Source organism: Aquarana catesbeiana, linkage group LG04, assembly GCF_042186555.1.
Source record: "Aquarana catesbeiana isolate 2022-GZ linkage group LG04, ASM4218655v1, whole genome shotgun sequence".
Taxonomy (NCBI): Eukaryota; Metazoa; Chordata; class Amphibia; order Anura; family Ranidae; genus Aquarana; species Aquarana catesbeiana.
This window is the reverse complement of record NC_133327.1, coordinates 529,733,811-529,760,293: the sequence shown is the minus strand read 5'-3', so window position 1 is coordinate 529,760,293 and position 26,483 is coordinate 529,733,811.

The following is a 26,483-nucleotide window of genomic DNA, read 5'->3' as shown; positions in this document are numbered from 1 at the left end:
TAGTGCAGAGTGGATTTGCCATTAGTAAATCAACCCCAATGGGAAAATTTTGTCAAAATTCTTTCTTTGAAATGACTCTCAATTTTACCCATCCCTAGTCATAGACAGGGCTGAGATGAGTACTACCAAAAGAACAAAGAATGCAGAGACAGATACTGTATATGGTCACAAGTAATATCAGGCTTAGCAGGGATTAAAGCATCTCATTTTTTTTATTAAATTGTGAATTATTCTGATCTTTCTCTCATTCTCTCTGATGAAGTTTCAGTCTTCACATATGACAAACTTCAGTACAGAAGTCACCAGGATCCTTCTCTGCACAATAGATTCCATAAACAAGTGTGGCTTTATCCATATCAAGACACAATTATAAGTCATATAATGAAAAGTGTTCATAAAGGTTTCAACATGAAATGGATGAAACATTCAGATGGAGATATAAAATTGATAAATGGCTAAGGTTTTCAGTCTTAAAAGGTTAAGAAGGTGACATCTCCACAATCTAGCACAGTGTAAAAAAACGGATATGCCACTGAAGCAATACATCCAAGAAAAATCACTTAAAGCTGCTGCAAGTTCACATTGGTGTTATGCTATGATGGCAGCATGTGCTATTTTCTATGGCACTTTGTGATTAATGGAAAGATAAATGCTTTAATTGGGTTATTACAATTATATTCAGCGTATATTTAACATATGTTAAAATGTTTTTCTTCATGAAACCAAGTTTGTGACCCCATTATAGCTACACTATATTATTAGCATAAATTAGTAAACATGATGCAACCGGAACCTTTTCTGTATACACTTGGAGGGATACCTGTGTTTTTTTTAATAATATATTATATGCTACATTTTGAATCATTTTGTAATAAAATGGTGATTTTATATTAATATATAATTATTCTGTGCATAAACCTATTTTATAGAATATATAAGTACCAAGAAAATCCAAGGTTTTCTTCTCTTTTTTTCTGGGTACAGAGCTAATAATTTGATCCCCATATTATTTTCCTCACATTGTTAACCATAAAACTAAAACCTGTTAACCTTAAACTGTATAAGAATTATTATCAGTATCAATGGCGGCTGGTGCTCAAAATTTAACAAAATGAAAAATTAAACTGTTAGTAATGCAGGGCTGTAAATATCCTTTTATCAGGTGATTATGTATCATTACTGCTAGATAAAATGTAGCCAATCAAATGCAGCCTCACTGTGCCCATCAAATGCAGCTTCACTGTGTCCATCATATGCAGCCTCACTGTGCCAATCATATACAGTCTCACTATGTCAATCATATTCACCCTCACTGTTCCCATCATATGCAGCCCACTGTGCTAATCAAATGCAGCCTCACTGTGTCCATCATATGCAGCCTCACTGTGCCAATCATACGCAGTCTCACTATGTCAATCATATGCACCCTCACTGTTCCCATCATATGCAGCCCACTGTGCCAATCATATGCAGCCTCACTGTACCCATAAAATGCAGCCTCATTGTGCCCATCATATGCAGCCTCACTGTGCCCATCAATTGCATCCTTACTGTGCCCATCAATTGCAGCCTCACTGTGCCCATAAAATGCAGCCTCACTGTGCCAATCATCTGCAGCCTCACTGTGCTAATCATATCCAGCCTCACTGTGCTAATCATATCCAGCCTCACTGTGCTAATCATATCCAGCCTCACTGTGCTAATCATATCCAGCCTCACTGTGCTAATCATATGCAGCCTCACTGTGCTAATCATATGCAGCCTCACTGTGCCAATCATATGCAGCCTCACTGTGCCCATAATATGCAGTCCCACTGTCTCCATAAAATGCAGCCTCACTGTGCCCATAATATGCAGCCTCACTGTACCCATAAAATGCAGCCTCACTGTACCCATAAAATGCAGCCTCACTGTGTCCATAAAATGCAGCCTCGCTGTGCCAACCATATGCAGCCCCACTGTGCCAATCATATGCAGCCTCACTGTGCCAACCATATACAGCCTCACTGTGCCAATAATATGCAGCCTCACTGTGCCCATAAAATGCAGCCTCACTGTGCCAATCTTATACAGCCTCACTGTGCCCATAAAATGCAGCCTCACTGTGCACAATCATATACAGCCTAGCTGTGCCAATCATATGCAGCCTCACTGTGCCAATAAAATGCAGCCTCACTGCGCCAATCATATACAGCCTCACTGCGCCCAAAAATATATAGCCTCACTGTGCCCATAAAATGCAGCCTCATTGTGCCCTTAAAATGCAGCCTCCCTGTGCCAATCATATGCAGCCTCACCGTGCCCATAAAATGCAACCTTACTTTGCCAATCATATGCAGCCTCACTGTGCCCATAATATGCAGCCTCACTGTGCCAATAATATGCAGCCTCACTGTGCCCATAAAATGCAGCCTCACTGTGCCAATCATATACAGCCTCAATGTGCCCATAAAATGAAACCTCACTGTGCCAATCATATACAGCCTCACTGTGCCAATCATATACAGCCCCACTGTGTATATGATTGGCACAGTGAGGCTGTATTTTATGGGCATAATGAGGCTGCATAAGATTGGCACAGCGAGGCTGCATATGATTGGCACAGCGAGGTTGTATATGATTGGCACAGTGAGGCTGCATTTTATGGGCACAGTGAGGCTGCATATGATTGGCACCATGAGGCTGCATATGATTGGCACAGTAAGGCTGCATTATTTATCTTTTCATTTTTTTTAAAGGTATATATATATATGATAGGTTCATAACATAAAGGGAAAGATATCTCACGTAATATTTGCATAAAACATATGCATATTGCACTTTAATTTTCCACATGGCACTTTGCTATACTATTATATCTGCAATGATTCTAATGTTTATATTTTCAATGTGTAAAGTTTACAATTGTTACCTTTGATACTAAACACACACTATTTAATTTATACTGTCTTTTCTATTTCTGTATGTAGATGATGGCACTGTAATTAGTTTATTAAAAAAATATATCCAAGTACCTTTTTCTTAATCGATATTCAGCTGTCACATGACCCAGCTCTTTCCCAGATGGTCTGCAGGGAAACATAAGTAGGAGGAGCTGCTAGTCTTTGGAATACAGAATAAAAATAAATAAATAATGTCAATAAACTGTCTTAAATTGTCTTACAATTATAAATTTGAAATCAAAGCTATTATTTGGTGGAAATAACATGGTGTGGGTGGATTTCTGCCAGTCACAGGCTGTGTCACGCCCCCTCCAGCCTGTGGATCTACCGTTAAAGCGGAAGTAAAGTGCGCTATAAAAAAAATGCTAAGACCCCCCCAGGTGGTTTATGCCATAATGTATAAGTATGCACAGCATATTAATACATTATGGCAGACTTACCTGTCATATGGTTACCTCCAGCACAGTGCTGGGACCGATCTGACAGGCCCCCAGCGCTTCCATCTTTGCCCGCTCTTCCTTCCGGGTCCCGTGCCTTTGGCCAATTGATAGGCCAGGCCGCGATGAGGCCACTCCCGTGCATGTGCATGGGAGTCACAACACCACAGCATGGATCGGGGCCGATTGGGCCGTAAATGTTCGTGAGCTTTGCATGCACGGCTTAGTGAACATGACAGCTGACAGGCAGAAGGATGCATTTATGGCAGAAGAGACCAATAGGGTCTCTTCTGTCATAAATATCTTGCCTGTCAGCCATTTAATCTAAAAACAACTTCACTTCCACTCTAATCTACATGTAATCCCCCCCCCCCCCCGCCCATTATGTTTAGCTGGTTATTGAGCACAGAGGAGGAGGGAGAGAGTGGGCTGTCATTTACCACTGTGTATATGCCCACATGTGTGACTCCATAGTCACATGAGTTACTCAGATGTGATAGAGAGGAAATACATAGAAACTCACTGAAAACTGGTGTGCAGGGCTGTTAAAAAAATTGCAAAAAATAATAAAAAATAAAATACATTTTAAAAATAGTAAATAAAATTATTAAAAAAATAAGAGTACTGACACTACTTCTTAACTGACCCCATCCTTTGTGCAGAGTTGTCACCACAGCTGCAAAATCTCTAGCTGAATTGGCGATATGAACAGAAGGTATAGAAAGAGAACAGCAGGATCAACCAGTTTTTTTGCAGAAGGCAGAAAACTAATCTCATAGTGACTGAGTGAGTATGAACAGCATGTAATACAGCATTTATTGATAGTTTTGTATGATGTGGGTTTAGTGACACTTTAAGTGAAAAGACAACAATTATTAAAATATTCACAGCACTTTTATTATAAAACTATGGGAAAAAATGATACTCAGATGGCTTGATGTTAGTGATGTTGAGACTCAGCTAACATACAACTTAATTTTGTTTAAATCTAAACAAAGGCACTCCCCATATTCAATGGTCTCCAACAATCACCACTCTCAGGGGTTCTCACCAACTCCTTATGACTATACACAGGTTGGTCACATAGTACTCACGTAAGACTCTCTAACTCGCTGCTCAGACTTGTATACCGCCGCTCTACCCTCTCTATTGCCTATGCCAGCTTTTCTTTCACCTGCTGATAGCACATTTCTTTGAGTCTCCTTTTGTCTATCTCCTGCTTGAGAAAGAAGCAGTTTTCATTTGAAGTAACATTGAATTCTGTAAAACCATTTAAAAAAAGGTCACATAAAACCTTTTCACCTGTAAAGACTCAACATTTTCTATCCTATATGGACACATAGGATATTATGTATGTAGTTATCAGGTGATCTATTTCATAAAAATGCTTATAAATATTCTTCTTAATTTCAGGACCCATTCACACCAGTGTGCTCCAGTAACACATTGTAAATGGCACCCCAACACACTAAAATTGTATGTTTGCTGCAATGCACCACAGCACATTGCACAGTGCCCAGTGCTTTGTGATGTAAAATAACAGCCTGCACTAATTTTGTATGCAGTGCTGTGAGTTCAGCTCATTTTGAATGGGTTGCTTAAAGCAGAACTAAAGGCAATATATTAACCTTCTCTGCAGAGGTGTAGCTTGAAGCTAGGTGGCCCCAAAGAAAAAATGACCTGGGCCCCCACTACCATTCACTGCTTCCACCATGTGCCAAGATACTCCCACTGTGTGGCAAGATACTCCATGTGGCTTAAGAGTTACTTCAGTTCTTTATTTACATACTTAGAGGGTAATTCAAACCATTTTGGAGAAACTGGCTACATTTTGACATACCTCTCCAATTCTTTTAATACCCTGGGTCAGGGATAGGCAACCTTTGAGTTTGGTGCCCTTTATTTATAAGAAATTAACTAGCAAGACGTAGCTAAATAATAAGTAACATTTTGAAAAATATAATAAAACTAATGTCACTGTACAAATATAAACTTAGTCTACCTTAGAAGTGGACAGTGTCAGAAGAGCAGTGGACAGTGTCAGTGGGGCAGTAGGTGGTTTCGATAAAGCAGTGAATATGTCAATAGGGCAGAGGTTGGTGTCAGTAGGGCAGTGGACAGTGTCAATCAGTAGAGAAGTGGTGTCAGTATGGCAGTGGATTCTGTCAGTAAAGAAGTGGATGGTGTCAGTAGGGCAGTTCACTGTGTTAATACTCTCATTTTTTTAAATTTTTACTATTGTTAAAAAATATTTTTTTTTTTTATTATTTTTGAGGATATTTGAGGATACAAATAAAAAAAAGAGCTCTATTGTGCAAAATATTGAAACCGGATAAGAGCTGCTGCTAGCACCAGAATGTGTTCCCACATTAAAACAGGAAAAAAACCCAATAAAGACAGTACTGTGCTGCTAACACATCCCAATTCAATAAATTTTAGTTATATGTACTGTATACATACAGTGCCACCTATTCCAAAACCAGGAAAATAAACACAATGCTGCCCTGCCAGCACAATAAACATGGATAATCAATATAATATGTATAAAATAGACATAAAAAGTGCATAAATCAATAAAAAATATAAATGGCATAGATGATGTGCAAAAATCCAATAATAAATTCAAGAAAGGTACTAAACACAGGTGCAAAGAGATATCCCACTTCACTCAAATACAACAATGTGTATTCATACCCATATACTATCAAAAGCAGGGATAGTAAGGATAGTTAACACAATGCTGCCTGCTAGCACAAGTGTGACAAACGGAATAAATAATCATAAAAAGTGCATAAATCAATAAATAAACATAAAAAGTGCATAAAGCTATATATATAACATCAATAATGTGCAAAGTACAGAAATAAGTCAAATAAAAGAGTGCTGCACACAAGTGCAAAAGGAATGTCCCACTTCCCCCAAAATAGCAATTACTGCTCTCCATCCTGAACCATCCCCCGCAGCAGTCGGCAAGAGAGGAGAGGGGGGAAAGCTGGCAGGAGAGACTGGAAAGGCAGCATATACGTCAACCAATCCCCTCCATTTTCTTCCTGCAGCCACTGAAAGCCAGTGGGAGGGAGAGAGGTGGCTTTCAGCGGCAGCAGGAGGAAAATGGAGAGGGATCGGTTGCTGTATATGCCCCCCCTCAGCCCTCTGGTCCAGGAGTAAAAACCTGTGGCAGAGAGGCTGAATGGGCCTCTAGGATCGCCATTACGACCCCTGATGCTACACCAGTAGTTATCTCTCAAAATTGGAGGTGGTTGAGAGAAAGCATTCTACAAGTCTATGAATACTGAAGAAGATCGCAACCAGAGAGCATGAAAACAAAGCAGAACAAGCCATATTTTCAAGCCCCCTCCCTGTACACAATGCCCCCCACACACACACACACACACCAAACACATTACCCTCTCCATATAGACACTGGCCCCCATCCCCCTCCACATTTCCTTCTATTTCTTGAACTCTGTCCCCAGAAATGTGACACATCAGTTGCTCAGACATTACACTAATTCCTGCTTTGCCTGGCAAGGGTTAAAGCTAATGCTGTTTCTGCTCAGCTGCACACTGCAGATGACTGCATTCTCTCTGCTCACATGCTGGAAATTGTACTAACTAGTCCCACAAGAAGCTCTTATTGGTTACAAAGTGCTAAAAGAAAGTTTGGATTGGGGCTTCCCAGAAATACATTTTTTGCTTAAGGGCAGTTACAGCGGGAGGGATCCGACTTCTGGTACACTGAGTGGCTTCAGGTTTAGTGCAGAATCCCTGGAGCATGGACAGGGTAGCAATTGTGACCCCTTATGCTATGCCCATGCTTCTCTCTATAGGTCCAGGTACCAGGCCCACGTTGGCAACTTCTCCCTGGGTGCCAATTTTTGGGTATCTTTATTGGCCAGTGCAGGATGATGTAACTCCTGCACATGCACAGGAGTCAGTCATTCCAGCACACAGGGACTTTGCCAGCGATGTAAGCTGAGCTGCGCATGTGCAGCTCAGTTTACATGCTGCAGAAGACTGCGAGCAGGCGGGTAGGTGTATTTTATCACAGAAAATACATTGCATGTCTCTTCTGCGATAATAGCCTGCCTGCTCACAGACTGTTTTAAAATGAATTCAGTTTCGCTGTAACGCACATCAATAGACGCATTGTGGAGTGAATGATAGTAAATTACTTGTGTACACCTGCACTAGGCTCAAATAAGCCTGGCTGGCTGGACACCAGGTTGATTATGTTTTATCACACAGACATTACAAAACCGGTTCTAGTGCTCTCACCTGAACAGTCACGCCATTAAAGGATGGATGTCATAATTGATTACATGTGCAAACCCTGGCAACTGAGATCAAACTGAGGCTAAGATGGCAGCTTTCATCAGAGGATAGGGGGGTTTAGGACCCCTTTAAAATCATGAGAGCCTGTCAAATGCAGAATTAATAAAAAGAAAAATGTGACAACTAAAACTAGCCAGTTCTCATAGTTTATAAGTTTGAAAAAAAATAATCTTCAAGCTTGCCTCTCCTGGTATAACCGTCGCATACACTATGTTTTAATACTGTAGGTGTTTTAATGACACAGCCAAATCATACAGTTAATGCACTCCTCTTACATTCTCTAGATGAAAGTCCTCGGTGTAAAAATGATCTGCAAAGCACTTGCTGCTGCTAAGCACTAAAGGATAAAAAATGCAGTGCTTAAGTGCCTTCTTGTGGTGGTGCCTGGTACTGCATGTTCTCTATCAAGCTCCAGATATACTGACATGAAAGCACTAGATCACCATAAAAGAAAAACAGGTTTACAAAATACCTTAATATGAATACCAAGTAAGATAATTGTTTAAGATAAACCATAGTTATGGTATCTAATACTATTAATTGAAGAACATATAAAGAGCTCCTCATTAAGTACATCTTTTTTCATTATAATGCCTTGTATTGTTGTAGAAAATTTCATCAAGAAAACATGTTTTTTTCTTAGATGCATAAATATAAGTTATTCTCCTTGCTTAAAAGATTTAAAACATTATAACTGATTATTGCATGTACCCAAGGACACCTAAATCTCCTTTATAATCTTTATCACTGAAACTGAACAAAGGCCAGGCAATTAATCACTGAATATAACAGCATTACTAAATTCAAATAGATCATACCTTTAATGTTGTTCTCTTTTGACATTTCTGTGAAAAGAAGAAAGTTTAAAGGGAAAAAGCTGTGCCCAGTGCTATAGCATTACTGAAAGTGATGAATACACATAATTAACAAGGAGAACAGATTGATTTGCCCTACTCATTAGCACCTTAATTCATGGTAATAAATTACTTCACTGCAAACATTCTTGTCATCCTGCATAATTAAGTGAGAAGAAAAAAGGGATTTTTTTTTCCTGAAGACTCCTGCACATAATACTTTTAGGTACACGGGTTTCTGTATGTGTTGTATGTTATTTTTCAAGAGGATATCACAAGAATCCACGTTTATAGCTATATGTATCTCCTTATCCTACACAAGTGAAGTTACTTAAATAGCAATAGGGGTGATTCTTAAAAACTGCAGTTAACCATTTGTGTTATTCATGGTAATAAGCTTCTACTTGCCAATATTCTATTGCAAGTGTTGCAGAGGTCTAGAAGGAGGTTGTGACCCATAATTCTCAACCGGACGGGTTGAGGGGTTTCAGGGAGCTTGTGACATGAAGAGGAAACCGGCTTTTCAGTTTCCTCAGTATTTTCTTAAGTCTGTTTTGGGACCTGGAGCCTGGAGATTTCAAAGTGATCTGGGTGGGATGAAATCTCCCATCCTGGATCTAGGTATTCAGAACAGCCAGCATACTGATTGGTCTGGTGTGTACTGGGCTTTTAGTAATAACCTGACCATGGTTCTGGTCTCCACCCCGGCAGACAGTAGGTCTGGCCAGGGGTCAGGAGGGCTCCACGTGGGAGCCAGTGCAGCAAGAGGCTGCTAGCTGTGTGCACCAAGTTGGTCGGTGAACAGTCTGTAGGAGACTAGACAAGGGCCTGGAGTGTAAGGCCAGAGCGGAAGAGCTGCAAGTGAGAACCAAAAGGGCTGAATGTCATTTATGTTGATGGGAAAATAAATGCTGAAAACCCCTGCGAGGGAAACCCATGTTTTGTGTTTACGGAACTTTCTTTTAATAAAAATGGGCAAACAAAGCCCTTAAAAAGAAGCAACAGCGAGTGGCGGTGTCCATAAAGCCCTACATTTGATGCTAGTTCTCACACAAGTTATGTTTACTATTATGTATGTATGTAATATCCATTTTAATAAAGCACCAACTTATTATGCAGTACTTCACCAAATACACAGAAACAAGCATAAGACTCTGCCCCTAGAAGAGCTTACAATAAAAAGATTATTCAACAGTTATGTATATGGACAATATAGACAAAAAGTAATCACATAATTAAATTGTAGGAGTAAACTAGAGTATCTATAGAAAACCAAAACAAGGAGTGAGTGTGCTTGTTGACAATTGAAACCAGAACCCCAAGTAATTTAAAGCAAGCATTTATTGACAGAACCATCTCAGATAGAAAGCTGATCTGTGGCCAGGCTTTAGACACCCCGCTACTTTTACATCTTCTTAACAAGCAGTAAAAATGCTTTCAAACAAGCCTCTATACACCTCTGTAACTGCAGGCACTAACGAATAATTAATCACTTGCCATTCTGCCGATTTACGTCGGCAGAATGGCACAGGCAGGCAAAAGGGTGTACCCATAAATCCCTTTGAATTTGCCACCTAGCGAGAGCGTGCCTGCGGGTCCCGCAAACTCAATGTTCACCGGCGGCCCGCGATTGCGACGAGGAGAGGCAGAACAGGGAGATGCCTATGTAAACAAGGCATTTCCCTGTTCTGCCTAACAACATGACAGGGATCTACTGCTCCCTGTCATCGGGAGCAGTGATCTCTGTCATGTTGTAGTGAGCTCATCCCCCCTACAGTTAGAACACATCCAGGGAACACACTTAACCCTTTGATCGCCCCCTAGTGTTTAACCCCTTTCCTGCCAGTGTCATTTATACAGTATTCAGTGGCTATTTGTAGCACTGATCGCTCTATAAATGTCAATGGTTCCAAATAGTGTCAAAAGTGTGTGTCCGATCTGTCCGCCATAATCTCACAGTCCCAATAAAAATCGCAGATCGCCGCCATCCTTCCAGGCTTGTTATCTCTAATATAAACAAAGATCAGGTGCACAGAAAGGATGGAGAGAGCAGAGTGTTGATATCCAAATTGAATGACCTCACTGCATCTCTTTTTAAAGGTAATGATGAATTACTCCACAGTGTCTGAAGATAGAGAGGTAGAGCATTTGTTTCAAAAGTTATTTACTGCCTATAAGAAAAGGTTAACCACTTCAGCCCCGGAGGATTTTTTACAATTTGGCACTGCGGTGCTTTAACTGGTAATTGCGTGGTAAATCATGCAATGTTGTACCCAAATGAAATGTGTGCCTTTTTTCCCACAAATAGAGCTTTCTTGTAATGGTATTTGATTGCCTCTGCGATTTTTATTTTTTGCGATATAAACGGAAAAAGACCGAAAATTTAGAAAAAAAAATGATATTTTCTACTTTTAATATAAAAAAAAAAATAAATAAACTCAATTTTAGTCATACATTTAGGCCAAAATGTATTCAGCCACATGTCTTTGGTAAAAAAAAATGTCAATAAGCGTATATTCATTGGTTTGCGCAAAAGTTATAGCGTCTACAAACTAGGGTACATTTTCTGGAATTTACGCAGCTTTTAGTTTATGACTGCCTATCCCATTTCTTGTGGTGCTAAAATGGCAGGGCGGTACAAACCCCCCCAAATTACCCCAAATTACCCCATTTTGGAAAGTAGACACCCCAGGGAATTTGCTGAGAGGCAAGCCCATTGAATATTTTATTTTTTTGTCACAAGTGATTGAAAAATGACAAAAAGAAAAAAAAAATTACACAAAGTTGTCACTAAATGATATATTGCTCACACATGGCATGGTTATGTGTGGAATTACACCCCAAAATACATTCTGCTGCTTCTCCTGAGTATGGGGATACCTCGTGTGTGAGACTTTTTTTGAGCCTAGCCGCGTACAGGACCCCGAAAACCAACACCGCCTTCAGGATTTCTAAGGGTGTAAATTTTTGATTTCACTCCTCACTACCGATCACAGTTTTGAAGGCCAAAAAAAATGCCAAAATAGCACAAAACCCCCCCAAATGACCCCATTTTGGAAAGTAGACACCCAAGCTATTTGATAAGAGGCATGTTGAGTCCATGGAATATTTTATATTTTGCCATAAGTTGCAGGAAAATTCATTTTTTTAATTTTTTTGCACAAAGTTGTCACTAAATGATCTATTGCTCAAACATGCCATGGGCATATGTGAAATTACACCCCAAAATACATTCTACTGCTTCTCCTGAGTACGGGGATACCACATGTGGGAGACTTTTTGGGAGCCTAGCCATGTACAGGACCCCGAAAACCAATCACCGCCTTCAGGCTTTCTAAGGGCGTAAAATGGTGATTTCACTTCCTCACGACCTATCACAGTTTCGGAAGCCATGAAATGACAAGATAACACAAACCCCCCCCCAAATGACCCCATTTTGGAAAGAAGACACTTCAAGCTATTTGCTGAGAGGCATGTTGAGTCCATGGAATATTTTATATTTTGCCACAAGTTTAGGGAAAATTATTATTTTTTTTTACACAACGTTGTCACTAAATGATATATTGTTCAAACATGGCGTGGTTATATGTGGAATTACACCCCAAAATACATTCTGCTGCTTTTCCTGAGTACGGGGATACCACATGTGTGGAACTTTTTGGCAGTCTAACCGCATATAGGACCCCGAAAACCAATCACCGCCTTCAGGCTTTCTAAGGGCGTACATTTTTTATTTCACTCCTCACTGCCTATCACAGTTTCGGAGGCCATGAAATGCCCAGTTAGAACAAAACCCCTCTAAATGACCCCATTTTGGAAAGTAGACACCCCAAGCTATCTGCATGTTGAGTATTTTGCAGATCTCACTTTTGTCACAAAGTTTTGAAAATTGAAAAAAGAAAAAAAAATACATTTTTCTTTACTTTCTTCATTTTCAAAAATAAATGAGATCTGCAAAATACTCACCATGCCTCTTAGCAAATACCTTGGGGTGTCTACTTTTCAAAATGGGGTCATTTTGGGGGGTTTTGTGCTAGCTGGACATTGCAGCGCCTCCGTAACTGTGATAGGTAGTGAGGAGTAAAATCACAATTTTAAGTCTTTAGAAAGCCTGAAGGCGGTGATTGGTTTTCGGGGTCCTGTAAATGGCTAGGCTCCAAAAAAAGTCTCACACATGTGGTATCCCTGTACACAGGAGAAGCAGCAGAATGTATTTTGGGGTGTAATTTCACATATGCCCATGGCATGTTTGAGCAATAGATCATTTAGTGACAACTTTGTGCAAAAAAAAATTTCATTTTCCCGCAACTTGTGGCAACATATAAAATATTCCATGGACTCAACATGCCTCTCATCAAATAGCTTGGGGTGTCTACTTTCCAAAATGGGGTCATGGGGGGGGGGTTGTGCTATCTTGGCATTTTATGGCCTTCAAACTGTGATCGGTAGCAAGGAGTAAAATCAAAAATTTACACCCTTCGAAATCCTGAAGGCGGTGATTGGTTTTCGGGGTCCTGTACGCGGCTAGGCTCCCAAAAAGTCTCACACATGAGGTATCCCTGTACTCAGGAGAAGCAGCAGAATGCATTTTGGGGTGTAATTCCACATATAACCATGCCATGTTTGAACAATATATCATTTAGTGACAACTTTGTGCAAAAAAAAGTGTAATTTTGCCCAAACTTGTGACAAAATATAAAATATTCCATGGACTCAACATGCCTATAAGCAAATAGTTTGGGGTGTCTACTTTCCAAAAAGGGGTCATTTGGGGGGGGGTTTGAATTGTCCTGGCATTTTATGCACAATATTTAGAAGCTTATGTCACACATCACCCACTCTTCTAACCACTTGAATACAAAGCCCTTTCTGACACTTTTTGTTTACATGAAAAAATATTTTTTTTGTAAGAAAATTACTTTGAACTACCAAACATTATATATTTTTTTTAAAGCAAAAGCCCTACAGATCAAAATGGTGGGTGTTGCAATTTTTTTTTCACACAGTATTTGAGCAGCGATTTTTAAAATGCATTTTTTTTGGAAAAAACACACTTTTTTAATCTTAATGCACTAAAACACATTGAAGCCATTCTGGTCTCTGATCAGCTCTATGGTCAGCTGGCTATATTCCCTGTTGGGACAGGAGAGCCCGAGAAAACCATGGAAGACGGTGGGAGGGGCGGGGTTGTTCCCTCCCACTGCTTATAAAAGTAGAGGCTAATTATCCGCTAGGATTGCGTTTATATGAAAGCCGACCACTGGCTGAAAAGAATGATACCAAGATGATACCTAAACCTGCAGGCATCATTCTGTTATAACCACTCAAAGTATGAGCAACATACCAGTACATTGCTGGTCCTTGTTGAGCATTACATTGTAATGTTCTTTTTTTCATGCAGCCTGTGGGCTGAACGAAAAAAAGATATTGATCGGTGAGTATGCCCACCATAAGAATACCACCCTTCATCCACCCACTTCTATGGATGGGCATACATGCACAATTTTTTTTTTAACTGTGATGGTGAAATCTCCTCAGACAGCGCTGGAGTCATGGCTTTACGTGTCGTGGGAGCAAACGCTGTTGCTATCAAGATAAATAAACCCGCGCTGCAGCTGAAAGGTGTACCTGCTAAGCAAATGATGGTTAACAATAAAACAAAGTAACATTACAGTATAACATAAAGACTTACCATAACTGCAAAGCAAATACAATAAAACATAGTAAAAATAAAACATCTGTGCCTAAAAAAATATATGCCGAAGCATTGGGGGCAATCTGCCTCTAATGTTAGGAGCAAATTGCTCCTCTACCCCTGCCCCCATTCTTCGGCATATATGCTCTTTTTTTTAACTGTGGTGGTGAAATCACCTCCGACAGTGCTGGAGTTATGGCTTTATGTATCGTGGGATCAAACGCTGTTGCTGTCGAGATAAATAAACCCGTGCTGCAGCTGAATGGCGTACCCGCTAGGCAAATGATGATTAACAATAAAACAAACATTACAGTGTAACATACCATACCTGCAAAGCAAATACAATAAAACATAGTAAAAATAAAACAGAGAGAGAACGATAGATATAGAACAATATTGAATGAACAGTAGAGCGGACAGTAGAGAGCGAACATAAGAGAGAGAACAATAAAGAGAGAGGAGAAAAATACAACCACGACTATTTTTTTTTTTTCACTTTTGTCACTTTTATAAAAACTGTAAAAAAACTGTAAACTGAACGTTGCAGATTAGGGTCTCTCAAACTGTGATGGCCATCCCATCTTTCAAGACCCCGAAACCCTGTGTTAGTGTGCCTAGGACTGTGTGGTGCTGTACCCTACGCTAAAACTCCACTAGTGTGTGGTAGCATTTGAAACATTCACCAATGCAGAGACCAGGGTGGTCAGGACAGTAAAAGGAGGGACAATAAAAGTGGGTGTCACGCCTAAATCCGCGTTTGCTGCAGACACAACATCTTTTTTGGGGGTTTCTTTAGATAGGGGTACCAGGGAGGACAAAAGGAAAATGCCTCTCATGCAGCCGGCTCACTGCATTTGGATTGGGAAGTTGGGCAAGAGCACCGTCTGGAAATAGAAGGGCTCTGACGATCTCTTCCTGGAATTTAAGGAAGGATCCAGTCCATCCTGAAGCTTTGTATAGCACAAAAGCGTTCAGCAAAGCCAATTGAAATAAATAAACAGACACTTTTTTGTACCAGCATCTGGCCTTACGAGTAATTAGGTACGGCGCCAACAACTGGTCGTTGAGGTCCACCCCTCCCATGTTAAGGTTGTATTCGTGGATACAGTGGGGTTTCTCCACAACACCAGTCGCCATAGGAATTTGGACTACCGTGTCTGCGTGAAGCGAGGACAGAACGAAAACATCCTGTGAATCCCTCCACTTAACTGCTAACAAATTATTACACCTCAAGCAGGCTCTCCCCCCCCCCATCTAAGTTGGGATTCTACAAGCCCTTGGGGGAAGCCCCGGCGATTAGATAGCACGGTGCCACATGCGCCAATTCCATGATCAAAAAGGTGACTAAAAAGTGGCACGCTTGTGTCATAATTGTCCACATGCAAGTGGTAACCCTTTCTGAATAAGGGTGACACCAAGTCCCACACTATCTTACCTGCGCTCCCTATGTAGTCTGGGCAGTTCTCTGGCTCTACGTGACTATCTCTTCCCTCGTAAACCATAAAACTATATGTAAAGCCTGTGGCCCTGTCACAGAGCTTATACCATCTTGACCCCATATCTGGCACGCTTGCTGGGAAGATACTGTTTGATAGACAAGCGGCCAGAAAACCTAATCAGGGACTTATCAATGCAGACAACTTGATCGGGAGTAAACAAGGCTGCAAAATATTGGTTCAAGTGGTTTACAAGGGGCCAAATTTTGTAGAGCCGATCAAATTCAGGGTCACCCTGCGGACGACAGAGTTCATTGTCATTGAAGTGCATGAACCGCAATATCTGCTTGTATCGTGTCCTGGCCATGGAGGCAGAGAACACGGGCGTATGGTGAATTGGGTCAGTGGACCAATATGACCGCAACTCACTCTTTTTAGTTACGCCCATGAGGAGGGATAAGCCCAGACAGGTCTTAAATTCGGAAACCGTAATTGGTTTCCAATCTCTGGCAAGGGTCAGCTGGGGTTTAGTGGTGATGAATTGACCAGCATACAAATTGCTTTGGTCCACAATAGATCTATAGAGATCTTCGGTGAAAAACAGCGAAATAAAATCAAGTGACCTAAAATCAACTGTTTTCACCTGAATTCCGGCTTGGCCAGTGAATGGGGGGAGTACGGGTGCTGCAGAAGTGGTGGGTTCCCAATTAGGATTGGCGAATGCAGCAGGAAGGGCACTATGAGCTCGAGGGGCCTGTGTTTGTCTTCTTCTTGGAGGCAGCGGGACACTACTCGTGCTTGCCACCTCGCCAGGATGAACTGCACTTATGGGACTCGCCACGTCACCAAGTGTTACTGCAGTGCTGGATGTATGACCAGGATGTACTAGGCCGCTGGTACTTGCCAGTTCACCAGAAGGAATAGCGGCGCTAGTACTGGCTCTCTGCTCCATACGAGGGACCTGCGGTTCTTGCACCTCGACGACAGCAGAAGAAAATCGGGGTCTGGTACGCCTGACCTTGGCAGGGACCACAACTCCGTCATCAGAGCTATCTGTCAGGGTGCTGCTGCTGTCTACAGGTTCATATTCTGAGCCTGAATCTGACAGATAAGTGACTTCCTCTTCACTATCATGCTCAGAAACATGTAGGCCTCTTCACTAGTGTACCTTCGATTTGACATTTTGGTCTCTAAATTTACTGGTACACTAGTGAGACTCACAGGTAAAAAAAGCGCCTGACTGTTAGCGACTGATTCAAACGCTACCAAAAAACTGTTAGCGATCGCAGGGATCAGGCCTGACTCTGCAAACGCTGCAGTTGTGTGTTTTGTGTTTTGTAAATGACAGTGATCGATTAATACTGCACTTGGGTGGGCTGGGCTGGGCGGAGGGGCTAAACGCAGGTGCTAGCAGGTATCTGGGCTGATCCTGCTAACACTGCGTTTTTGGGAACCCTAAACTGCTGGGGACGCTAGTATAGATCTGATCAGATCAGATATTGATCCATTCAGACACTATACTACTAAGGGAGGCGTATGGTGCGTGCGTGGGTGGGTGTTAGCGGTACTGTCACTAATCTCACTCTGCCTGGGGGGACAAAGACACTATCTAAAGCTAAAACCTAACTTTGATCACCCGCAGGGGGCTAAACCTTTATTGGGTAAAATACAGCGGGTGCCCTGACGATATAAAAAATAGACTAGCTAAACTGCGTCACCTGTGACACTTATACTGTGATCACAGGTGACAGGGGGTAATCAAGGGGTTAAACCTTTATTGAGGGGTTAAACCTTTATTGGAGGGGGTTAGGGGGGGTCCCTAGACCTATCTGGGCCTAAGACTAATTACCCTAACACTGATTTTTGTTACTAATGACACCAGTACAGCGATCAAAAAAAAATTGGATTGCTGTACTGGGTAACACAGTGACAGGTGGCGAAGGGGTTAACTAGGGGGGGTGATCGGAGGGTGAATTATGTGCCTACATGACCTGGTGTCAGTGTAGTGTTGGTGTAACTCACTTTTCGATGCTCTCTCCTCTCGGTCTGGAATGAAAAGACCGACACGAGGAGAGATGACATCACTTCCCCTGTCAGTGTTTACAGTTACACAACAGGGGAAGGATCTCATTCACCAGGAGCGATCACCAGGTCCAGGCCAGATTTCATTGGCCTGGGCCTGGGGATTGATCAGTTCCTGATCGGATCCGATCGTCACGATCGTTGTGGCCGGCAGGGGGGTGCGTGCGCGCGCCCCCCAGCCAGCTGCATGCATCACGTATAGTAACTTGATTTTGCGCAGCCGGGTCAACCTAAAGTAAAACTGCGGCAGCTGGTCCGGAACTGGTTAAAACTAGGTAAGCAGCTAAATTTCTATAGCTTGTCCACAATTCTACTTTAAAGCCCAATCAGGCAAACATGTTTTCTAATTATCTATAAACCCATACTAAGTGCCTAAATAGCAATCAAAATAACAAAAACAGCAGCAGTCACCGACATTCGAACACAAAAAAAAAAAATCTAAGTGCATATATACAGCATACAATGTGTTGCGCTCTTTCCTTAAATCTACCAAATACCGGTAAATACAATCACACTCACCTCCCTAAAAACAAATATATATAGATAATGTGCAAGAAATAACATAATGTCCCATAGTATAGGAAGAGTCAACCAGAAACTGCATTTTTTTTGTATTCAAGTCCTTATATGGGTTACTGTGCTAACCCAACATACCAAATATTGATAAGATTTGTCATCATAAACTTTACCATTGTCTACTCTATCCTTATTTATGCATGCATTTAAAATGGTGCCCAACTTTTTTTCCCTGCAAGGTAAAGTCATAATGTGCTAGTAGGAGCATGGCTTACTGATGCTCTGTGCATCTATGGACAATGCCAGTGGGGGACCGCCAGTGAGTTTTCTCTGTGCTATCTTCTTTTGTTCTTTTTCTCACAAGTATCTGCTTCATTTTTTTAAACACTTCAAAGAGCATACATAGTGAAAGTATGCTTTTGTGCCCATGTTAAAGTACATCTAAAGCAAACTCTTATTTTTACTGTTTTTGTTAGTGTTAAAACACTTACATTTTTATTGCCATTTGAGTCCCTGATGAGGAGATTTACCCCCTCTGTTTGGCCTGATTAATGGCTGTCAACATCACAGAAATAATGGGAAATTCCAACTTTTACAGATGTCATTGGAACAGGATTGGAAGGGATAACTTCCAAAATGGGCACCTGTTTTAGTGTCAACTGACGAAAAGCATATTTAGCTTTGGCCAGGCACCCGCGATCGCTCCTGAGAGAGACAGAACGGAGATCTGTCAATGTTAACAGACAGATCTCCGTTCTGTCAGGTGAGAGGAGACAGATTTGCTGTTCATACTGATTATGAACAGCGATCGGTCTCCTCCCCCAGTCAGTCCCATCTCCCCACAGTTAGAACACACACTGAGGAAACACATTTAACCCCTTGACAATACATATTGGCCTAAACTGATGAAGAAATTAGTTTTTTTGTTTTTTTCATTTTGGGATATTTATTATAGCAGAAAGTAAAAAATATTGGGGGTTATTTACGAAAGGCAAATCCACTTTGCACTACAAGTGCAAACTACAAGTGCAAAGTGCACTTGAAATTGCACTGAAAATGCACTTGGAAGTGCAGTCGCTGTAAATCTGAGAGGTAGATCTGAAATGAGGGGAAGCTCTGCTGATTTTATTACCCAATCATGTGCAAGCTAAAATGCTGTTTTTTATTTTCCTTGCATGTCCCCCTCAGATCAACTGCACTTCCAAGTGCACTTTCAGTGCAATTTCAAGTGCACTTTGCATTTGTAGTTTGCACTTGTAGTGCAAAGTGGATTTGCCTTTAGTAAATAGCCCCCATTGTGTTATTTTCTAAATTGATGCTCTTTTTTTGTTTGTAGCACAAAAACTAAAAACCGCAGAGGTGATCAAATACCACCAAAAGAAAGCTCTATTTGTGGGAGAAAAAGGCTCTGCATTTGGGTACAGAGTCACATGATTGCGCAATTGTCAGTTAAAGCTACGCAGTGCCGTATCGCAAAAAATGGCCTGGCCATTAAGGGGGCAAATCCTTCCGGGCCTGAAGTGGTTAAGAATGATCATATCATATTATGTATTATATACTGATTTTAAAATAGTGCCATTTCATTTCATCTTAATAATGCAATTTCAAGAGAAGATAACAGGAAAATGCGATGGATGCTCCTGCAAGAGCTTAATTTTTGAATCATCTAAAACTCAGCATTAGAATCAGAGCAGCAGAATCCTTAGAAACAGCAGAAAACGACAGGAAAGAATAACTGTTGGCTTCCATTTGGAGAAAACTTTTGTGTTATCTTGATCTTACTAACAAGAGTTAAATGTGAGAACAATACAGTACACAGATGTCTTTAGTCTTATCAATTATATCCATGGAGGTTTCAATCAAAAGAATCTCAATTGTCGCATACAAGAATAGGAATAAGATACAAAAATATCATTTGTAAAAATGAGAATAGTTTCATTTGGGTACAAAACCAATTGCTAATTCATAAATCTCTAAAGGTTGTTTGTTTTGTCAGAAAAGGAAAGAAAAATTAAGTTGAATTAAGAAGTCGTGGCTAATTGCCACAAAATACAAGGAATGACTTTCTGATCTCTTCCTCTACTTCTTTAGGAATGTAGGACATGGTTTATGCCAGAATAGGATATGCTAGAAACCACAGCACACGCAACTCCCGCTGCTGTCACTGCAGTGAGGAGAGGGTGAGAGCATCATTGTTGCTCTCGGGCACAGCGCTGGATCAAGATTGGGCTCAGGTTAGTATTTGGGGGGGGGGGGCAGCTGAACATGGAAGATTATTTATGTTAATGCAGAGAATGCAATAAGGCAAAAAAAGTTTGCTTTTGCAACCGCTTTAGTTGTATTGCTGGTCGATAAATAAACATTTTTCTACATGGTGCTGTTGCTGTGCAGTTCAATGTGAATGTGAATAGCTGTATGTATAGATATGGATCACATTTAAAAGACAATTTGTAAAAACGGTAATAGTTTCTTTTGGGGGGAAAACCTGCTGGATCTTAAATTCCCTGTTAAAATACATATCAAGGTCAGGTTGTTCATTTTGACAGATTATGAAAGTAAAATTCCAGGCAAAGCTTTCATTTTTTCAGTTAACAACTTTGTTTTTCTTTGCATAGAGTGGAGAAAGGTTAGAACATCAGTCAGGTTATTATTGCTATGACACCCTTGGAGAGATTATCTCTCTATCCCTGAATGACAGTGATAAGAAAAATCTAAACAGGTGACAGCAATAGCCAATGAAGTCTCTCCAATAGGGACACAAGCAAGCAACAAAAACCTTTTTTTCTGCTGACAAAAATTCTCGGTCACAGTTACCTGCAATAGAACAGGAATTATACTCACCTCTCCTGCTGCCTGCAACTACTTCATTCACTCCACTCACTTCAAGCAATGCAACCTTCACCAGACTCTTCAGCATTCGATTTCTTGGAGTGTCAGATGCTTTGTCCCCAGCTTCATGCTGTGGTTCTTCTGAATCCCCCTACATCATTGCTGTATCTTGTGACAGGATTGGAGAATGGAAGCACAAGGACAGTGGGAAGCACAGGTCTGAAGTTCCCAGCGTCCCCAGTGCCCAGGTGTTGAATACTTAAGGGTCTGAGAAAAGCTGCGGGAGGTAGAGAAAACACAGGCTGTTGAAAGGTGTGTATAATACCGCTTTCACTGAAGGGAACTGCCATTAGGATTTTTTTGGAGTAACTAACAGTGTAGCATTAAGTACCGAAGAATCACTGTGAGGTTTTTATTGTTGTCCCAATGGGACTGCAAAAAAAAATATCTCTTTTGATGGTCCAGTTAAACCCTTTTATTGCCAGGTCCGTACAGAGTACAAACCCTTCTTCCAACCAGGGACCCAACATTCCTCACATTCTTCCTTCTGAACTTCAGTTACCATGAACTTATAGCATAACTGTTCAACAGACTCTGCTGGACAAACCAATAGCTCTGATTAGTGGTTGACAAGCCAGCTGCTGGTGGCACTCCCTCCATCCACTTCCGTCAGCTGCAGTTGCTGCCTGGGAGATTGCTGTCAGGATGGAGAGCAGAGGGGCTGGTAAACATGTGTTTACCAGCCCCCTTCCTTTCTTTGAATGAATATAGTCAGCGATCAGTACTGATCACTTCTGTATTCATTTATCACTGAAGAATAATAAACAGTGTTTACTATTCATCAGTTTGTGAATGAAAAGGAGTCTCTATACAAACTCCTATTCATTCATCTACAGTGTAGCTCAGGCTGCAGAGAAAGGGACTGTCTTTAGTCCCTTTCCCTGTCTCAAAAAAGAGAGATTAGAGGTCGGTCTGTTTAGACCCCTGATGTCTCTCCAAAGCCCAACCCACCCGCTCCCCTCCCACACCCCCACACCCTACAAAAAAAAGTAAGGGTAGACTTACTGTAGACGTGCATCTAAATCTCCTTTGCCTCTGAAGCCCAATACTACACTCCAGAGGCTACTGACAGGCAGTGAAGAAGTTTTAACCCTATTTTTGCAGACAAATGCACCGCAACCGCATGCATTGCGTGCAGTTGCGGGGCATTTGCGGTGCTTCCCTATTGATTTAAAGGTGTAGCATCGCTACAAGTCGGGTTAACTTTACCAGGGGCGCAAAGCATCTTTGCCCCAGCATGTAAACACCCCCATCCACTGCATATTGCAACTTAACCCCTTACAGTCTGGCTTTCGCTCGCAGCACTCCATAGAAACTATCTTACTAAAACTCAGTAACGATTGACTAACTGCTAAAACCAATGGCCACTACTCCCTACTCCTACTACTTGACCTCTCTGCGGCCTTCATACTGTTGACTACTTGTCAATAAACTCCACTGCCTTGGCCTCCAAGATTCTGCTCTATCCTGGTTCTCCTCCTACCTATCACAGTGCTCTTTCAGTGTGACCTACAACTCTGTCTCCTCCTTGCCATTTCCTTTTTCTGTAGGGGTTCCCCAAGGCTCTGTTCTTGGGCCCCTTCTTTTCTCTATCTACATTTCCTTCTTTGGTCACTTGATAACCTACCATGGCTTCCAATACCATCTCTACATCGATGACACACAAATCTATCTTTTTACTCCTCACCTCACTTCTTCAGTCTCCTCTCGCATTACTAATTTTCTAACTGACATATCAGTATGGATGTCACACCACTTCCTTAAACTAAATCTCTCTAAAAATGCGCAGATAATATTCCCTCCTGCCCATGCCCCCCCCCATGACTTTTCCATAAAAATCAATAATGCAACCATCAATCTCTCCCCTCACACCAGGGTACTGGGTGTATTGATAGACTCTGTCCTTTCAGCCCCAAATCCAATCGTTATAAAAAGCTTGTAGATTTAACCTCCGTAACATCTCTAAAATTTGCCCCTTTTTACCTAATGAAACCACCAAGATACTTATTCACTCCCTTGTTATCTCTCACCTTGACTATTGCAACTCCCTCCTCATACGCCTACCTCTCCATAGGCTCTTCCCGGTATCATGAATGCTGGTGCAAGACTCATCTACCTTACCAACGGCTCAATGTCTGCCTCCCCTCTCTGCCAATCCCTACACTGGCTTCCAATCGCCCAGCGAATTAAATTCAAAATACGAAACTACAACATACAAAGCCATTCACAAATTTGCCCCAAGCTACATTACCAATCTTGTCTTCAAACATCACTCAAACCATCCTCTCTGCTCCTCTCAAGACCTCCTGCTCTCAAGCCCCCTTGTCTCCTCCTTCCACGTTTGTCTCCATTACTTCTCCCCATGCCCCTCCCATCCTCTGGAACTCTCTACCTCAATCTGTCAGCTCATTCCCCACAGTTACAACCTTTTGTACCACTTGTACCAATTGTAAACTCCTCTGAGCAGGGCCCTCTTAACCCTCCTGTATTTTATTGTATTTTAACTGTATTGCCTCCCTTTTATATTGTAAATGCTGCGTAAACTGTTGATGCTATATAAATCCTGTATAATAATAATAATAAACAAAGCCTAGGGCCTCGTTCACTCAAAGCATACTACTGTGGGGCCTTGTTTAGCTGCACAGGTGTTCCATGCATTTCTATGCAGGCGGTATCATCCAGAACAATTGGGGGGCAGCAGCTGCATGGAAACAGCCACTGCTCCCAAATCGACATCCATATGGGTGTATGTTCCTGAACTCATTTGGGGCCATGTACCTACACTTGCATTGGCATCAGATCTGTCCTTGCAGCTGCTGCATCCCAGTTGACATAAATAAGACTGTCTGCACAGGGATGCACAGAACACCTTTGCATCCCTGTGCAGGTAAACATGGCCCACCATGGGCATACACTTTAGCACACCCATTTGAACGAGATTTAGTTATGCTGTGTTTGTGTTTTTTTGTGAAAATAGTGATTTGATCAACATTTACGCAAATATCACAGGGTCTTAACAATCAGTAGCACCTTCTTTTTATTCTACTGGTCATGTGCTTTCAGAAAATATATGGTTTGGTGGGTCTTTTATAAACCCTGAAAGCTGTAAGAGAACAAAAAAAAAGCAATGGAAAAATTGCAAAAATGGTCTGGGTTACAATGCCGGTTCACACTTGCACGCTAAAAATTCACACTGAAATCTGTGTGGATTCAGCATCGCATCCAAATTGCACCCCGTTCATGTGAACCACTGTGGGTGTGTATGTTAAGTTAAGGACACCCTGAAATCAGTTTGTAAAAGTGTGATTTGCTGAATTGTATTGCATGGGTGTTCACACAAAAAAGGATCCTGCGTGATTTTGGTGCGGGTTTGGTGTGATTTCAGCCATACAGAATAATTATTCAAATTGCACAAATGAAGAATCGCATGTGATTTGAATAGGACTGCAGTGCGATTCCTGTTCAAATTTGCATGCAATTCCCGCACTGCATAGTGTAAATTGGCACTAAAAGTGGAGTGCATGGCCTGACAGTGAAAGGGTTAAAGGCAAAGACTGCAATTGGCAAATTTAAGAAACCCAATTAACAGCAGAGCGCATGGGAGACTGTTGAGGGTAGAAAGGTTTATAATCATAAAGGAACATTAAGGTATCTGTAAGAAATTCTATAACATTTGGGCCAGGTGGCTGTACTTTTACACCAGATTTATTAATATTGTGTCTGGATAACTTGTTTGAAACAAAATAAATATTTAGCTTTTATTTGCTGGATTGTTTTTACTGGATTAACATTTTAGTCCTGAATTAGTGCTATTGGCCTAAAATGAAATGGGCTAATGTAAATTTAAATGTCTATATTCATGATTATATTTATGGATCAGCTCAGGATTGGGAAAAACCATACAGCACTGCTGAAGGTGCTTACAATGGACAGCTTTTACTCATATAGTTTAAACCTTATTTAAAAAAAACGTTACAGGAACTAATTTAAAAAGTGGAAGTGGAAACATAATGCATCTACTGGTTAGATTAGCAGGTAGGAACAGGGTAAGACAAAAACTGCCGAGTTAATGCTAGTGACAGTTTGCTTCATTCACATAATGTATATAATGTTCAATTTTGACGATTTTAATTTTATTTTTAACTTTTATTCTTGGGAACAGTAATGTGACCCCCCAATGTGTGAATATGTGCCATCTTAAAGACATGTAAACCACCAATACACCAGAGCTGCAGCCAAAATGCAACACACCAGTGTGAACCTGGCCTTAAAGGCAAATCAGGCTGCCTCTCACTTAACTAAGTTTCTGTAACAGGGAAGTTTACAGTGTATTTGTGACTCAAGCTTTGCCATGCAACAGAATTGATAAGTGTTGTGTTCAAGAGTAATACCATTAGCCACGCCACCATGTAATGACCTACAAACATACAAACATTCTGATAAGGGACACCCAAGTATGTAGGCTGATGACTGGTTAAACCCAAAAGTGCTTTATACACCATTACCTTTCCTTTATATTTTAAAAAATAGCAAATGCAAATATTAAGAGATTGAATGAAAGATTTAACTTTGGCAGTTGAATAATACAATTTTTACTGTTGCCATTTATATGCTTGTCATTTCTATTATACATTTCACGATTATTTCTGAAGATAAAATAGTTTACCTTTCACTTTATTAAAACTGATCATGGATGAGCTGTAGATATAGCTTTTAGCAGAGGTTCCTTCAGACCCATAAGTTCCTTTTAGGGATTCTCTTTAGTAAAAAAAACTTGAGAAAGGCTATCCGAGTGCAACCAATGTTGCAACTTCTGCAAGCCCTTTTAAAGCCTGACTCTAGATTTATTTGACAATAAGGTTCAGTTGGTACTTGCTGATTATTAAAACTTTACTGATTGTCTTACTTTGCTTAGAGAGATTGGTAGGAACAGGGCTATATCAACACATTTCAACTGATAAGAGAACTTCACAACCAATGTCTGTGAAGGTCCCTACTCCCTATGTATCCAGGTGATGGTAAATCTAACATTAGTTAGTGGCATACAACTGGACTTGTTATGTGATATTAAAGATGTGTCTTTAGCTTGTCCAAACCACTTATTTAGTTCTAATGACTTTCAAGAAAATAGGATTTATACCCAAACACTTAGCACTAACATCTTGTTACCAAAAAACTCCACAAATGAAGTCAAGTGTTTAAAATAAATAAAAAGAGGAAAGTGGCCTGCCTTCCAGCTAATAATAAACAGACCCTAAAGTCCGATCCAGCTAGTGGTATTGTAATAAGTGCAAATA